We start from the raw sequence: 18,665 nt of genomic DNA, 5'->3' as shown, positions 1-18,665 counted from the left end.
AGTACAAATCACAACTTATTTGGCATCAGGCTTTGGATACGCACAGTACTCGAATACATGAATGAAGCCATTAACTGGTTGTGTCTGCATATCAGTTCATATCAGGAGTGAATAAACAATGATGTATCAAATACTGATTTGCTGGAAAAATAATGATTTTGCTGATAATTTTTGAAGTAAATAAGAAATTTGTTTTTATTAAGATCATGTCATGCAGCGTTATCCATAACCTTCACTTTTAAAATCCAAAAGAACATCTCACAATCCTGAAAGAGCATCCTACAATTAAAAAAAAATAAGTTCTATTAAATGAAATGTGCAACTCCTCTAAAATTGCAAAAACATAATAAATGTAATTTACATGAGTGTAAATGGCTTTAAAGTGATGAAATGTTTGGGACATGTGCCATATTGCCAGCACTGAGCTACGTAGAGACTGGCAGTAAGGACGTCATGGGAACAACAAGAATGATGAAAACAGAAGGAAATGTCAGAAAAGCAAAGCTAAATGTGAGCAGACAAAACACAGGGGATCAATGTGTAGATTTTTTAGTCAACACCTGTGGGGTCTTTACAGATGCCTCTTCCCTCAGCCTCCGGCTAGATGCCATTTTACGCTAGACAGCTCATCAAGATGAGCGACAAGTGTCAGGAGTGCACCTTCACAAAGCGCGGTTAAGGAGGGGCAAACAATACAAATCCTGCCTTTGAAACCTACAGTATATGCCAGCATGAAAGTTCAACTCAAGTAAAGAAAAAAAAATAACATGACAACTTGACAGCTCTCTAATTTCTGCTGTTATAAAAAAACAGAGATCCAACGCTGAGACTAGAAAAGACTGAGAAATGCAGGATTAGCAGCTGGTTATGTGGTGAAGCCACTGTGCTGGCAGTGATCCAGGTGTTTCCAGTGCACCTTGGGTTTGTTTGCCTGACTTACCAGCCAACAGCTGATCAGAAAATTCATCCATCATTTCATTTCTGGACCGGGTCCCAGCAGCAGCATGTCATGCCGTTCAGCTGCTCCTGAGGGATCCCGAGATGTATTCACCCGGCAAATTCTTGATGTTCCCATGGGTTCAAGAGTTGTTCTTCTGGTCACTCCCCAAAGTTCATGACTGTGGGTGAGGGCTGGAGCACTTTGACTTCACACACAGACTGGTGCAACACCTACCTGACTGATCCCAAAAAAGATCAGAAACTGAAAGGTGTTTGTGTGTTTTGACAAGCCTCAGCAAAAGTAATGAAGAGACATAATACAGAAATCCAGTTCCTCCAGTAAGACCTGAATATTCAGTAACTGTTATACCAGCTCACGACCAACTTTGCACCACACAGAAAGCAATGATGCCTCAAGTCAATCAGTCTTAATGTGTCTGTGAAACAGGTAGCATAAATTGCAATAACTGTTAAAACTAGCAGCTTTTTAAAGTATTAATTCCCTCTTCACATAATTGGATAGGACACCAAGGTGGCTGGCAATATTTTTTATGGGACTGCCCTGTCAGGAGTGCAGATTGTCTTTTGAGGCAGAGTGATGGTTGAGTGCAAAGTGACAGTGAATCTTGGAAATGGGACTCCTTAGAACATTATTTGCCATAAATTTCAAAGAGGATCTGTACTCAAGGTCAGCTGTAAAAGTGACAGCCTTCAAGCAAAGCCCAGTCTGGCTCACCGTCATCAGCCGTTGCTTCATCAAGACAGCACCCACCAAAGTGTCCGTCCCGCCACTGGCCAGCTGAGATGGGAGCTTGACCAAGTCCCATGTGAAGGCCTTTTCAACTGGGCCAATAAAAGATGGTCAGTCTCCATGCAGACTTGTAGAAGACTCATAACTGAGGACAGCCAATTACTTGGCAGCTTCCATAAAGACTTAAAAGGTTGAACTCTAGGATTGATTTGGTCTGGTGTGGCGCCTGCTGAAAGGCTCTGCTGGGTTTACTGACCCATCTACTGTATGGATCTGGATCTAGCAAAGACGATCCATTCCAATTTGGATTCCAAAGGATTTGTAAGCAACATTTGCAGACACTGGCGGAAACATGAAAAATATCATTGACTGCTGGATCGACAAACGCTTACTAGCACTGCAATTCGAATTTATCAGCTAAGAGGCATTGATAAACATGCTGCAAGTCCAATCAGCAAAGATCCACTATAGTTTTATAAGAGCCCTGTAACTGAGGCTAATGGTTGGCATCTTTTTTTACAAGCTGTTCCTATCAGGTATATGACCCCACTGATCAGTGCGACTGGTCATCAAGGGATTAGCCAACTCGGATCCTCCAATCTAATTTATGGAGCAGAAAATATGAGCGGTTGTTAACAAAGCTGGCTATTGCTCTAGCAAGGACTTTTCATGTGCTGCAGCTGAGCACCAGCAGCTGTGCCACATAATGGTGCAAGATCTTGTTTATGTATTCAGGTAACATTCATGTCAAGAGCCTCTTATTGAAGGTCAAGAGCCTGAAGCCATTCAGCATGTTTAATGCTGCTAAAGTGACCCCAGTTAATGATACTTAAACCCGTGCATGCATGTGTTCAAATGAGAGGGTTTCTTGAAAACAAGCTTCATTTTACCTCCATTGCATTTTTACATTTCACTTAAATACATTCATGCAATGCAGTGGTTAGCTGCATGCATCAGTTTTCCTACCTTGACACGACTTGCTGGTTTCAGTTCATGTCAGCACAGTCTGAAAAATAACTAGCAGTGAGTTGAGTGAGGTGCTTTCCGTGTATTCATGGACACTTCCATGCTTTTCTATGACAAAGTCCAGTGTTTGCTAGCGGAAAGCGTGCCTACATATATCATAGTCCATGCTTAATACAAAATCAGGGTCACTACTTGTGTACTGTAAACTTGATTTACAACAGTAGCAGTAAGCTGTGCACTGTGATGGGTTAGCCTCTGCGGTGTGCCTGTTATACTGAAATGAAGGGAAAGAAGAGGCAACTTAAAGCATAGGAAGAGCAATTTCTGTGGACTTAGCACAGGATTGCAAAGTATACTGAAAGTGGGCAAAATCATGCAAAACCTGTAGAAGATACAGCTATACTTATGTATCTGGATAAGTTACCAATCCTGTGAAATGTGAAGGTGCCTTTATGGAATCTATTCCAAACACTGACGCATTTGGTATTGTCAGGTTCTGTTTTTGTCCCCTAAAAACCATATCTTTGAGTTTTAAAGATTCAGACAGCATCATGCATGCCTTTGTTTCCTTACCACTGGACTACTGCAGTGGTCTCTCAACAGGTGTGAACCAGAAATCCCTCAACAGGCTTCAAGTAGTCCACAAAACAAAACAAAACGAACGAACGAACGAACGAACGAACGAACGAACGAACGAACGAACGAACGAACGAACGAACGAACGAACGAACGAACGAACGAACGAACGAACGAACGAACGAAAGAAAGAAAGATGTTAGAACTCTGCTTCAGCATCACTACACTGGTTATCCATTTGTTTTAGGATTGATTTTTAAAGCTTATTGAGCTCTTCATTGGCCAGGCTCCAGATTATATGTCAGAGTTGCGCTCGCTTCCAAACTGTGCACAGCCTGAAGGCCTCACACAAGAGCAGGCCAACCGTTCCTGTCTGAGCTGAAGACCAGAGGGGACTGCGTCTTTCCCCGGAGGACACCCCAGCTATGGAATCACTTGGCTTGTTTTCATTTTGGTTTTTGACTTGGATCTCACAACTATCTCCCCCACCAACGTCTCTGTCTTTTGTAACTGATATCTCATTATCTGCTGTGCAGCTTTGTGTTTTGTCTGTTTTACAGGGTTTTAAACATTTGGCACTTTGTAACATTCCCCCAAAAAGGGAAACAAATTACCCCCAAAGTCAAGGCACTGACTGACATCAAGTTACAGAAGTTAAAAGGCCTTTACTGAAGCAGACACCTGAGTCAAAACTAGACCAACGAGCATCTTTGTCTTTGTCAGATCTTTGCGTCGGAAGAAACACAACTGCACAATCTGACATCATATGAGAGCAGTGGGTCTGTTTGCTCCAGAGGTCTCAATTTAACTGCACCAGGAGTCTCGTCTGAAAAAATGAATCCTACGGTGAGAAAAGCTGGAAAGGGTTAGGTCATGTCACAGTTAAGAAGAGCACTGAGCCCTTGCCATATAGTGTGTCCCTGTTGGTCCAAATTCATCCTCAGTGAAGTAGACCAGTAGCAGGCAAATAGTGGCCTGTGGGCCAACGATGGTCCTCCAACAAAAACATCTGGCCAAAAGTTGAATCTTTCCTCGTGGTAGTTTACATTGAATATTTAACATGATTATTCACTTTACTTCTAAGCCACAAAGAGGTGGCTGTCAAGACAGAAATGGCTCACTGAACGGCTACAACTACTGCTTTCCTTCAAATATAAATGAAGCAGGCTGCCTTCTGGTTGCTGTACACCTCTAGTCTCAGATTGCAACACATAACATCATTTCGTGTATATAAGGCAGTTTATGCCAAATGAGTTTTAATATAAAAGGCTGTCAGGCCTCATTGCGTCAGATGAATCTATCCTCATGTAAAATCATCAAACAAATGGCTTTATGAATAAATTTCAGTCTTAAATGAACTGAAAGAAATAAATGAAACATACTGCGGACACGTACAGTAGGAGTAGGAGGTGTACAGCCGGCTGTGTGCATGGGAGCACGCTGTGTGTAGTTCACTGACATCACGCCACATGATGTGACCTCTTGCTGATGTGCGCCGTTGCTAACATTCCAGGCTGCCTCGTGCAGCTTTAATGAAAAATGTAATCCCTCGCTATCTCAGACGGCACCGTTACATTCGCCCAGACAGGCCGTCAGACTTGGGTGACGTGCATATTCCTCCGCACGGGGGACGGTGACATGTGATAGCACCAGGCTTATTCTGCTTTATTCCTCAGCCCCCAGTGATAATTTCCACAGGCTGTGCAGTCAATCACGCTGCGATGCCCTGTCACCAGCGGCAGCCCCGGCCTTCAGTCGGACTGCGCCGCCTTCGTGGAGAATAAACACCGCCCGCTCACTGTCTCCTCGCCGTCTACACGCTCCTCTGCTGACTGGCAACAGCTTGTCTTGTGACAGCGCGGCATGCAGCGGCGGTGTGTGTGTGCCAGAGATAGGCCCGCTCTGAGATTCCACATAATCATCCTCTCTCAGCCCCTTTGTACCCTTTCATACTGCTGTGTCAGGCCTCCACACTGATTCATGCTAATGATCTTAGCTGATGCAATTTGTAAGGAACATAGATGCGACCAGCAAAGCGGAGTAATGCAAATGTATTTTCTCTTTTCTCTCGGTTTGTTTGTCGAGTCTCTATTCTCAAGTGTCTTGTATGCTGATAGGGTTTGAGGTTTAAAGGGAGAAGAAGCATTGTTAGCGGCTGTGTATGCGAGGACTGGCATAATCAGGATGTGGTGGAGGAATAAATGAACAAAGACATTGTTGTTAGAAATCAATACCTCATCTACCATGCCACAGATAAGGCTGGCAGCCTGATTATACCATGAATATGTGTTAATTCCAGGTTTATTCCTCAGAGGGTCACTTCATCCAAACTGCCAGAGACCCTGCTTTCTCACTCATCTCTAGTGGTTTTTGGTCTTGCGGATAGTTTTGGTTTTATTTGCCTGGATTTTAGATTTTAGAGCTGCACTAATCAATAGTTTCATTCTAACAATAGATCAAAAGACTGTGATGCTCATAGTAATGCACTCACAGAGAGTTAGCACCCATCGCTGCACTTCCCCTCTGCTCTACGGAGCCTGTCAGCATCTTAAAGCTCATTGTTTTGGTTTGGTGGCTCTCATCAGCCTGGTTTCACCAATCAGTGACCTTATCACAGAGGCTGTGGTCCAACGTCCTGCCGTCTCATCCACACTTGTTTCTCTTTCTGTGGACAATTTTCTGTCGCTATTTGTCACATACGTACGGAAATGCTGTTCCTGCCTACACTGCTCTTGAGTCACTTAACAAACTGGAGATGTCAGTGGTGACTCAGAGGTCTGAAACCAGACCTTCAGTGTCTGGGATGAGCCAGCAAAAGACTTCCACCAGCTCTGTTCAGAAAATCTGTGGCTCCATCTACACCTGGCATGAACATTATTAGAATATACATTATCTGGATAAAAAGATCCAATCCATGGGTCTACACCTGGTATAATTATGTCTGATTGATTCAGAATCTTAATGTGCAGAAGAGTTGAGAAACATGGAGCATCTCAGCTGAAGAGAAGCAATGCCGCAGACAGACTTCAACCCTTTTTAAAGCTTCTGCTCCCACTTGTAGCTTTGTAAAGCTAGCAGGAAGCGGCAGAGTGAGATGACCTTTAACATGGTAGGTGGGTTTTTCTTTTAAAATGTGGCCACAATGCAGCATTTGGACATAAAGATGGGGTCTGCGGGTGTAAAAAAAACATTCTGCAATATGCGCATGGTTCGATACCACCACAGGTAAGGGAATAACATGCCTATTATAGTTTTGCGCTGCTATTTGTAGCATTAACTTAACTGGTGATCTGTGGGAATAAGTCAAACAGGTTGATCTGATCATTGGGGCTGGGCTGGAAAACGCCACCTTTGTTTGGTGACCCACCTTTGATTTCCACCTTTCAAAACCCTCCACAGTAACGATCAACTGTTTGCCCACATTCTCTGAAAAACACACAGATTGCTGAAGCAGTTCAGAGGAGACTGCGTGATGGTGAGAGACAACTAGTATAACACACACACACACACACACACACACACACCGCCCCCACGACCCCTGCCAGGACAGATGTGAAAGCTTTTAAAGCTACTGCAAGTGTTCATTAGAGATAAGGGAGTTTGTCTGCCCACTTAATTGCCCAGCTCCTGTGGCAGACTGTATGTGCCAGTCAACTATTACCAGTATGACAGCGGCCTGCCAGACTACAGCAGGTGATCCTGTTCCCTGACATTTAGACCCATTTAGACTCATTAGACCTAAGGAGCCAGCAGGGCCTTTTTGTGTTTGCCTGTTTTGCTCACGCAGGAGATAAATGAGCAGCAACTTAAAGTGCTTCTTTAAACTTGTGCTACACTGTGTTTCAGCACATTGGAGTGACAGCTGCCCTGTGTGTGTCACACCGCGGTGAGGTTTGTCTCGTCTTGGGTTTTTGTCTTGTTATTTCCTGTTTTATTTTGTGAACCTAACTCTCCTCTCGTTTCAGAGCACTTGCCCTCCCTCATGTGTCACCGGTGCGTTCTCCTGATTACCTATTGTCTCCACCTGTTGCCTATTACCCTCCATGTGTTTAAATAGTCTGCGTCTCCCTTGTCTCGTGCCAGTGTGTTTTTCGTCAGATGGTCGTTTCACCCGTGCCCCCCAAGATCCACAGCCATAGTTCAAGTTGCCAAGTAAGCCTTTGATCCTCTTCGTGAGCGTTTTGTGTTTTGTAAAATTTCATAGCCTAGTTCTGAGTTTTTGAGTTCCATAGTTATTTCCTTGTAGAATCATAGTCCTCTTTGTGAGCGTTTTTGTTGTTCAGGTTTAGTAGTCTTTGTCCTAGATATTTCATAGTCCTCCTTGTGAGAGTTTTTTTCAGTTGTTTAAGCCTCATAGTCCAGTACCGAAAATACCTCGTAGCCTATTTATTATCCTCCTTGTGAGCGTTTTTTGTTTTATAAATTTTCAGAGATAATTGTTGGTAGCTTTGTTATTTTTCCTCCATCTGGAGCGATTTCTGTTTTCTAAGTTTAATAGCCTCGATTCCTCACTTCAGAGCGTTTTGTGTTGTTTTTCTAAGTTTATTTTGTTCCCTTATGTTCTGGCCACTACCTGGTCCAGGACGTTTGAAGCAAGAATAAGTTTCATAGCCATTTGCTTTTACGTAAAAGCCTGTTACGATATCACTCTGCACCTGAGTCCTCAATTCAGTCCCGGCCTGACAGTGTGTATATACACCACTGCTCATAATGGTGAATTCCACCATGACAATGAGAGGTAACAATGCTGCAGGTTTATGGTTAATGTATATGAAGGCATTATTTGTGGAGGGTCTTCCATACACAAGATGATAATAAGTGCTTCAGACACTGAGAGAGATAAATGAAATCTGACACTGTGAAACGATCAACAGCAGACTGCAGCCTGATATTTGATCAGTTATTCTCTATAATGACAACGAGCGTCAGCACACCTTCTGATGTCTGTGTTTATAGAGAGGCAAAGCTCAATGATTCTATTACTGTTATCAAAGAGGCAATGAGGCAGTGTTGCAGTGTCAATCTTTCTGTTGCATGTTGCTTTTTGTAGAAAACACATCTGTGCTTCTGCTTTCTCTCGCCAACTACAAATTACACACACGCTGACACCGCTGCTGAACACTTTCCCACTGTCGTCATGCCATTTTAGAATGATTTAGAAAAAGGGATTATCCGAGATTTGAGAAATGTTTTGATAAACAAAACCAAAGTTAAAAAAAAAAAAATGTTGCAGACTCTCCAACATGCAAGATTTGTCAGCAAAAGCAGCATTAGGTACTTTGAATCAGGGTCAGGTCATTCAGTCATTTTCACTGTGAAAGGATTATTGTTTGGTAGCTGAATATTCAGTTTCAGACATGGCAAGATTTTTCCCCACTCACAACTGCATTAACACACAAGAAGAAGGTCCTTTGACAGATAAATAAATGAATAAAGACAAATAAATGTTCACTGTGATGGATGACCATGGCTGGGTTTCCAACCAGGCAAAGTGGGCGCCTGTCCTGGAGCACTAGATCTCCAGGGCCCCCCAAACCCTCAGTTTTACTGTGTGCTAGTTTGTACAGATTTGACAGTTATTTTAGGAATATGGGATTATGTACTACTAAAGCACTCCCTCAGATGGAGCCTGCTTTGACAGCTGGCCTTGAAGCCTTGTGTCAAAATCAAGTGGTGTGTGATGTTATGCTTACATGGTGCATTTTCCTAAATGTGTTTGTGTTTTCACAATTACACAGCAAACCTGGGGCCAGTACTGTGGGGGAAGAAACAGGGTCTTAATAGGGGCCCAGCAGCTCATTTCTCCACACTGGGCCTCATAATCTACCTCAAGTCTTTGCACACTAACATTTTTAAAACTGGAGACAGGTGAAACAGTCACTTGGAAACTAGTCGGCACTGCTGTAAAGTTTAGAATGAATAGCTGGTGGGAAAACATGCAAACCGGTGTGGTCCTGTTAGCTTTGAGTCAGCAGTTCCTTCAGACCGATGATTGTCTACAGCAGAAGAGCTTCATTTGGACACACAGGAAGAAGCTATGGGAGGCGGGACATTCTTCTCTATTGCGGCCTCACTTTGTGATTCCAGCTAACGAGACAACTGTGTTTTTATGTACAGAAATCTTGCTGAGTGCATCTTTAATTCTGTAACGCTGGCATTTTTTGCCAGTTCAGTGAAAACTTGGAGGGAGTTAAGGGAGTATTTTTTTTGAATCCTCTGTCTGGTTTCATTTTTAAATTGCCTGTTTAAATGACATACTCTGCAACACTGCAAACTTTAGCATTGCATAATTTCAAAGAGAATATTTTTACTGTTTTGAGACAGGCTGGATCTATCCTCCAGCTCAGAGTCTCCAGGGAGTGCCAATTAGCTTGTTTTTCTAGTCTTTGATCATCCAAGCTGAGATGGTGCAACATCATGCCACACTCAGGTGATGATGGGATTATCTCCTTTGTCTGCGTGTAAAAGCAGACACTGAGAACGGATCACAGCTGTTCTGTCGCTATGTGTCCAGGTGACGGATTGTGGCGCGGCAGATGAAGACTCCTGCAGGTGAAATAACAAACATGCTTTTGAGGATGTCTAGATAACCCACTGCGCTTTGAAGTGGATTAAGTAGAGGGGTGAGTGTATTAGAAACGTCTCACAGGAGGGAATAGCTCTGTAGAGCTGGCGTAACGCCACGGTGGGATCTTTAGGACGGGTTTCAGATAATTTGGCCCTGGCACTGTGCCCCCGTCAGAGGACTTCCAGGGCAAGGCGAGCATGGCCACGTCCTCCTGCAGTGAGTGACATCCATAAAGATGACAGCAGCCCTGCAGGAGATGCTGGAGGGGACGCAGGAGGAGAGGATTGCCCTAAAATAGCCGAGCTGTTCGGGGTTTACAGCAGCGCCTACTGATAAGGAGTGGCAGGGGTAGCTGTGTTCCTGTTGGCAGGCACAGGGCCCATTTGGCATAACTGCACTTGCTGGTGAGGTGGCGATAACTTTAGATTGCTGAAATCATCAGGCGTGAAGCTCTGTAAATGGACATCAACAGGAAAGATAAATGGTGATGAGTAAGCGGGCCAAAGTCAATGCCCTGCCTGCCTGACGGATGCAAACACACCTCCTAAGTAACAGACTCATTGAAGATGCCCAGCACACATCAGGCAGGCAGCTCCATCCCTTCAAGTCTGATCTGACTTACTCCAGGCTCTATAAACGGCGGTGTGTCACACCCTGCGAGCAAAACGGACTAAATACGAGAAATAAACAACTTCAGGTTTCATCTTAAAAGAGTTATTTTTCACCAGTGGGAGGCGGACGAGCGAGCTCCCTCCACGGTCCCCGATGAGGTGTTATGACAGTAAGTTTAATAAAGCATGAAGAACTCATTAATAAGTAATGCTCTGCTGTGTTGACAAATAATGTGGAGAGCATCAGCTGGGGGCCTGGAGTAAATCACATCAACATGAGCAGACAAACATCGAGTCGCTGAAGCCAAATCAGGAGGTATTTCAGTGAGGAGAGCTCGACCTGTGTGCAGACGTGGAAAGAGGAAAACCTAATGTTCTAATTCCTTTTAATACCAGAGCTTTTGTCAATAAATAGCACAACACTGTGAGAAACATGCTCATATGCTTTCTTTCCAAGATCGACAGGAGAAGATGAACATCACGTCTGTGTGTGAAGCACAGCCAGGATGATGTTAGCCTTTGACTCCACTGTAGACAGTTAGTCTGGCTCTGTCTACAATGAAAAAATAGGCCTACCAACACCTCTCAAGTTCACTAATTGGCACACTATATCTTGTTTGTTAACACACATGCAAACAGAAAAGTAAATACCACAATCAGGGTGGTTGCAGTGCTCCTACGTCTTGATGAACACTGGTGTATTTGTTCTATGAAGCATCTCCGACTGTTGACATCAGGGCAACAGCTACCATACTGGTTGGTAGAAAACACTTTATTACCAGTCCTACTTTCATGTTAATGCATTATTACTGACTGTTTCAAGTAAGATAATCTTATCACAGTAAATTCCCACTCAGCCATTAATGAGCTTAAAAAAAGCTCTAATAGAAGAAGTACAAAACCTAGAGTAACGTGGTAACATTCATATTTTTAAAAGCTGTCTGTTCATATATGGAATACATATAATCTGCTTTTTCACACACCAGTCCTTATTTAAGTGTGACTATGCTGACCAGTGTTTTTGTTCATTTAGCCACAAGCCAACAGAATGTGTGTTTGCTAACTGCAAAAGTATGGAATAAACTTAAATCAGTATGGATGAGAGGATGAGAGGTGGCCACATCAGTAGCTTCTCTAGCTATGACTTAGTTGTCTGTATTTCTTTACTTTGGCAGTATGCTGTTGTTTGCAGCATACGGTCACAACACCAGCCGTTATTCTTTCATTTAATTGTTTTTATTCTAAATAGTTCTATCAGGTAACTCCCACTAAAATGAGACATCTGTTTGTGTACAGATTAAACAGTCAGGCTAGGTGCTAATTAATGAGCTTTAGAAGTTCTGTCAGGCATACTGCAGGCTAGCAGTTTCCCTCTGCTGCTAGTGTTTATGCTAAGCTAAGCTAACAACATCGTGACTCCAGCTCCATCCTTAACACACAGACCTTAGTTTGATATCAAACCTTTCATCTCACCGTCTCACAAGTGAATAAAGATATTTCTCAAAAATGTCGAAGCAGAAACCACATGATTTAAGCAAAAAAAAGGCGGAGGGAGGGGAGCAGAACAATAGCTTACATGTCAGAGATTTATGTTTTATTGTACAGGCCACACACACTGTAATGGGATCCTGCCGCACCCACACCCCAATGCTAAACCATGGACCATGAAAATAATAACGAGTCACGTTAGCTTCATAAAACATGGCCACTTTTGTTGAAAAAGATAAAAAACATTAATGGTATTGTGCTATTTTACAGGAGCTCATCTGCCCATGGCCACTCTTACCACTGGTCTATTTACAGGAGGAGTATAAAAATGCACTGCAATGATCGCAGAGCTCATATAAGGTCTGCCTCATAACCCAGGCCTTGATCATCGTCTATTTGCTTTGTGCCACACATACAACAATATTACAGCGGCGCACTTTATGTGCAGCCCATGCATCATCTTAACAGATTTATTTACAACTTTCTCTTGCTTAGTGCCAAATGGACTGAAAGGATGTAATATACAGTACACATCTGCAGAGCTGCGCCTCAGCCTTGGTATACTGGTCTCACAGGGTTAGGAATGGGTTTCCACCCCATCACAAAGTGCATATCTTAAACAATTACACAGACGGTACATGTATCACTGACATGCTAGTTCATTACTACCTGCCTCTAAACCAAAATGATGCAGCTCTAGCCTCCTACATTTTCAACACAGTAACAGCTATTAGCCCAGATGACTTGCCATACTAATGAGCTACAGTGTTTGGATTAAGAACATTTTTTCATTCAATGCACAAATACCTTTCTGTCAACGGAGATAAGCGAAGAATCATTACATTAATTTCCTTAAACGGTGAAACCCATTATTGTGACAAAAAGCCGATGAGCACAGTGCCCTCAGCTCTTATCCTCTCATTGTGTGTCAACAGGCAGTATAATCCTGGGAAGAGGCTGATTCAGCACCACGGACAGCAACTATGGCCTCACATGTTTCTTCTGCTCTGACAAAACCCATCTTCCTCTGTGGCTGGCGCAAGCTGCAGCCATTTCTGGACGTATACAGGGCTTATAGAGAGTTTTCTCTCTTTGTCCAGTTTAAATAGTTCAGGCTTTTCTACAATCTAACATGAGCAATTAGTCAATTGGGTCCCAGATCTCAGCAATGAACTTGGTGAGCGAGGATGCAGGGACATGCCGAAAAGCAGTAGAGTAGTAGACACAGCCTCCAACAATCCGTTAGGGCAGACTGCACAGTATGGAGCCTGAGAGGCAATGTGTGTGCACTGTAATTGAATGCGAGTCAATGAGCATATCTCAGATGGGCAGATTCCAAAAAGAAAATCAGTGAAACTGTAAAGATGCGTGGGGGTAAAAGCAGGATTTTGAGAAGAAGAATGATGGTCTAGGCGTTGAAAATAAGCTCCAGTTGGTAATGAACGAGAATTATCCCTTACGAATCATTATAGGCGGCACACAGTCTTTGGCGCTTCTTTTCTCTCTTTTTGTCAGGTGCTTCGGGCACTGCTGGCATGCCTGTTCAAGGTTTTATGATCTGGTGATAGTTTCAATCACTATTGTGTTTTATCAGCAAAATGGAGAAGGCAAAGTAGACATTTGTGTATATGAAAATGTCACAGATTATTACTTCTGTACAGGTATACGGTGCAGCAGAAAATATATTATTCCACAGAGAGACATGTCAGCTGCCTGCTTATAAACCTTGGTGTGCAATATCCTGGCAGCAGCTACTGTAGGCCAAAGGCAGATAACTCTGAGAAAGAGCATTATTCATATATACACACAATCTGAGCATAGAGTTGAACAGATACAGTGACAGAGAGTCAGACAGAAACAGACATACTGAGCCAACCTTGAGGATCTGTCCCTCTAGAGCAAAACATCTCTCCACTAACGGCCGTCGGAAATATAACAAAGTTGAGATTACATCCTCAAATGCACAGCGAGCACGGTGCAATCAGTGTAAATGATGCAATGCAGTGGCACATATTTCCCACCCACACGTAAAGACTGAGAGCACATAAGTCAGTGAAGTCACAGGTGGGTTCATTATGCGGAGCATGAAGGTGTCAGCCTCATTAAGCAGAAGTCAGATCAGTGGAAAATGATCATACCACTGGGACTGTAGGCATTCACTGTGCAACATATTTATCATAGTGCCAATAAAGAGAGATCCTGCTCAGCCTGAGAGAAAACCAAAATCTGGAATATGTGGAGGCTAATGCTGTGAATATAAAGAAGAATGCAGTGCATAATCCATACAGAGCCGTGACCTTCTCCCCACAGGTCACCATAGGATGAAATACAAGGTTAAAAAATACAAGCTCATTATTGACTGTGATTGTCTGTTGTCTCAGTAATACACATTATCATACCTGTGCAGTGTATGTAGTACATATATTGATTCAGATACCAAGGTGAAAGAATATGAATACAGATAACAGATTTTACTTTAGTCAGTCCAAGGCTTTGTACCACAGCTAAATATTACTGCTGGCATGGAATTTATTCTTGACATTATCAACAGTCCTCACACCGGACGGACAAAATAGGTTGTTTTCCGCTGTCTGACCATGACCGCTACAAAAATGATTTATATGAGCATTTCCTTATCTGACACCTTTCGGTTTAAAGTTTAAAACAACTTGGTTAGAACCAGACTGAGTCTTCAGCTATGCTCGTGGCTCTGCAAGGCTGCACTGAGACACAGCCACTGCTCACAGCGGCAACGCTAACATGAGAGTATATTTTTAACCATGTTCATCCAGCGAGCTAGCACGCTAACATTTGCTAATCAGCACGGCTCAAGGTGGAAGGTGATTAGTTTTGCTGTATTCGCTCACAAACCAAAGCACTGGACAAGTTCAGATTTCGACCTGATGATGGTTCTAGTTGAAAAGTCATGCAGGGATCACCAAAAAACTGCCAAACAATTCAATAATTATGATATTTGTCTCCACACAACAACAACCAAGTAGTGACGCAAGAGTAAAAATCAGGATCATCAAAGTCAGGATTAGCTCTCAGTAATTAACGTGGCGGACTGACCTACGTTGCCATATAGCCACAGTGCTCAAAACTCCTTGCTGAAGATTAGAGGGAGATTGTGATCTTGATTAAAAGAAATCAACATTGACTGAAAGGGGAAATGCGAACAGCTCCGATGTTTAAGTCACCCACTCCTCTACGCCTGACCTCCTCAATAAGACATTGTGCGATGGAACAATGTTAAGTTACTCCCACCTCTGCTCCCCAGACACGACAGATAGGCGCGTATTCTCACAGCCAGAAGAGGGCACCTGCAGGAAACAGTTTGGCTCGGTTGTTTAAAGCGTTTCAACAACTCACCAAGGTTGAGGACAATCTGATAATTTCCCCTCCGCCAACATCTTCATCCATGGCATGGCAAGTTAAGATTTCCATGAAGTCTGAGGTGGACATTCATGGCCTTCAGAGGATAAATCCCAATACTTCTGGTGACCTGCTGGCCTTTCTCCCTGCTTCCATGCCTTCAGAACAAAAGATCTATTTGCAGACAATAATTTTCAGAAATTATTTGCAAGCTGTCATTACATGTGTTGATCTTAAATTTTCTAAATTGTGAGTATATGTATTCTGTGTCAGGGTTTTGTATTGTGTGATGTTAGTAGTGCTGCAGCCTGTAGATGGCAGGATATAAGCATGTATATCAGATAATGCTTGTTAATGCAGCTTTCGCTTGACAAACCGCCCACTTACTTCTGTTTAGGATTCAGTCACTTCCTGTGGGCGGAAATACTCCCGTGACTGATAATGCCAGCAACCAGAATTTAATTTGGGAAATTAGGGCAAATATAAAGCAATTCCATAGCTGGGAATCAGATATTCATCGGTACCGCAGCCCTTCTTTGTGGTTTAATTTGCTAGAACGGCTCTATTTTTACTTAAAATTCTTGCCTAGTTCAGCTTTAAGCAAATCTTGTGAGAGAGAGCGATGTGAGGGTCAGTGGTCTCTGCTGACGATAACCACTGAAGGTCGAGACATTCATCCACATATTAGATGTACTGATGCAGGCATTCGCTGGCGTTTCAGAATGGATGGCCCCGCTGTTCTCATCTCCAATCCAATCCCTGCCCGACACTCTCCTCCTCACTTCCACCCCCCCGCCGTCTCCCTCATCTCCATTGTGCTTGTGAGGCAGAAGCAGCACCTAATCATGGAAAACGCCGCCGTGTCCTCAGCTCGATGGAGGTGGCAGTGGAGATGGGGGACACTCATGACTTGTGAATGTGTTAACCCTGGGGTCAGCCGCTTCAAACAAACTGTTATTTTAAAGAGCTGGCCCACCTCTGTATTGTCCCTGCTTCCACCTCCAGTTCCACCCAACCACCACCCGAACATCATCCCCACTTCCTGTTAAGCTTGCATATGTATTTTTACCATCCATTCGCCAAATACTTCTGTTTTGGTTGATTCTTCATGCATATACTCAGACTGACTGAGAAAACAGAGCACTGGCACGTGTCCACATTCATAACTAGTGGCTACGAAGTGCAGTCACAGTCTTTAACTGGAAACTACTGAGAGACCCCACTGGGGCAGGAGTTTAGTGTTTATGGGTTAACGATCACAGGCACTACACAAGCTAATAGGCTGTATATATATATATATATATATATATATATATATATATATATATATATATATATATATATATATCCACTGTATATGCACAATGGAAAGGTGTTTCACTCATTCATGACCATGACAATTATGACAGGTCATAGGTTAGGTAATTAGCTTCCCTTTGATGCTAATTACGTTAGGTTAGCTTGAACAGTTTGAATTTAAAATATATAAGAAAATATATAAGAAAAATTAATTTCAGTCATGCAATGTTTCATAATGACTTCCTGATAAAAAGGGCAGATTTGAAGATCTGAAGAATGATATCAAGTCAAGCTACTTATTCCAAAAGATATCAATAAAATCTATATTGCAAAGATGGCGGAAAGATGTGTTTTAATTTAGGTCTATAAATCAGACTCCAGACTGCATAAAAATCAGATTTTCACCACAGAAACATGGAGCAGCTGCTCCGACACAAAGTAAGCCAACTGAGCTAAGCTACAGGAAACTCTGGGCCGAAGACGATCTTTTTTAATCTGACATCTGTGATACTGTCAGGCAATTATGTACTTAAAAGTGTGGATGTGTGTTCCCGACTTTAAGAAATGTATAGTATGATTTCTGAACCAACAATCAGAACTTTTATTAATGACTTGTATACACTACAGCAAACAATAGCAAGAGACATAGCCAGAATGAAAACAAAGCGAAACAGGTGGGCTGCATAATGTCAACACTCAGACTGAGGATGCCACGTTCATGTTGGCGCGGGGTGCAGAGAGCACTTTGAAAGGTCACACTGACACTGACTGACTGTGCCGGGTGGTGTCTTGGTGACTCACCGTGCGTCCTGGTGGGGGGAGGCGAGAGGTAGGGGCTGTGGTGCTGTCAGTCCAGCAGCATCCTGCCATCGCTGTGGCAACAATGAGTGCGTCTCACACAGTCTGCTCAGAGCGGGCTGACAGCTCAGTGCACTTGTCTTTAATATTTTGGTCACTCTCTTTGGTGAAGGCACAGCCAAATAAACCTTGAAATCAACCAGCTGATCAGACAGAAAGCTTCTTCCATTTTGGGCATCAGTGATAAAGCTCTGTCATCTAAGACAGTTAGCAGCCTGCACTGAAGGCCTTCCCTTTACTCTGGTGACTCTTTACAGCCATCTGAAGGCAGCAGGTGTCTGTGCATCTGTTTATACCAGGAGGCATGATGTCACTGTCAAGCCACCATCACACATACTTACATTTTGTGGAACAAGCATCAGACTGTTGTAAAAAAAAAAAAAAATAACCACAGAAACATCTGCGCTCATGAGCATAGATTCTGCCAAGTTTCTGCTGTAAAGCAGCAGGCGCGCTCTCCTGAAGTCTGACACTGAAAACAGTTCATACAGTGGCATGAAAAATTAAAACTTCTCTCTCAGGACCGGCTGTTCCTGCCAGTGCTGCCCATGTACAACACCAGGTAACCCCTGGTAACCAGAGTCTGGCCAAGGTGTCGCCTTTCAAATTCCATTCATTTTCTTTGTGGATCATTCCCTGGATCAGGATCCCATTAATAAATATGAAGATGAGCAGGTATTCTGTCAAGACAACTAGACCACACATATTATTTGGTGGTTGTTACCTGCAGGTGGTGATTGTTTGTATTTGTGATGATGAATAAAATCATGCACCATCAAAGCTGGAAAACATGGTGACTGTCGGAACCTCAACACGTCCAGGAAAGTGAATTCAACTGTACAGAGACATCCTCTGCTCTTGGCAGAGTGTGTGAGCTGCCAAGAGATTCCTCTGAGGAAAACTCTGGGTTTAAAGGGGCTGAAAAATGGGAGCGATTGTCCCAACCTCTAACACACTCACCTATAGTGTTTAATAAATCCTTTCTGATCCTACCCTGCATCCAAGTGCACGACAGGTGCGCCGGGCGAGCTTGGCCTCAGAATTAGCAAGTGCACTTGGCACACCCCTGAAGTCCTGGGCAGGGTACGTTTGACTGGGATCAGTGCCACACTGCAGGGTTCACAACAAAAAGAGCCCTAAACAGAACAGAACACCGTCCTCTCACCTGCACACCATGAACTAGAATTAGAGCTCAGACATGCATCAGCTTTCGTCCTTCATTTTTCTTTGCTCG

The 18,665-nt window shown here is 43.2% G+C and overlaps 1 protein-coding gene across 3 annotated transcripts in view; it reads right to left on the bottom strand.

Moving 5' to 3' along the window:
* The window catches only part of LOC121621933 (heparan sulfate glucosamine 3-O-sulfotransferase 5), an 88,119-nt gene that overhangs the window by 43,612 nt on the left and 25,842 nt on the right, over nucleotides 1-18,665 (bottom strand). The window contains exon 1 of one of the 3 annotated variants that reach the window (XM_041958670.1): nucleotides 941-1,074. The exons of the other annotated variants lie outside the window; for them this stretch is intronic. The gene's annotated coding sequence lies outside the window, so the exon portion shown is untranslated. Of the gene's footprint in view, nucleotides 1-940; nucleotides 1,075-18,665 lie in introns of those variants that run through there. 3 annotated transcript variants of the gene reach the window in all.

This window comes from Chelmon rostratus, chromosome 18 (assembly GCF_017976325.1).
Source record: "Chelmon rostratus isolate fCheRos1 chromosome 18, fCheRos1.pri, whole genome shotgun sequence".
In the NCBI taxonomy this organism is placed as follows: domain Eukaryota; kingdom Metazoa; phylum Chordata; class Actinopteri; order Chaetodontiformes; family Chaetodontidae; genus Chelmon; species Chelmon rostratus.
The sequence above is the reverse complement of the archived record's forward strand: the minus strand, read 5'-3'. Positions and strand labels throughout refer to the sequence as shown.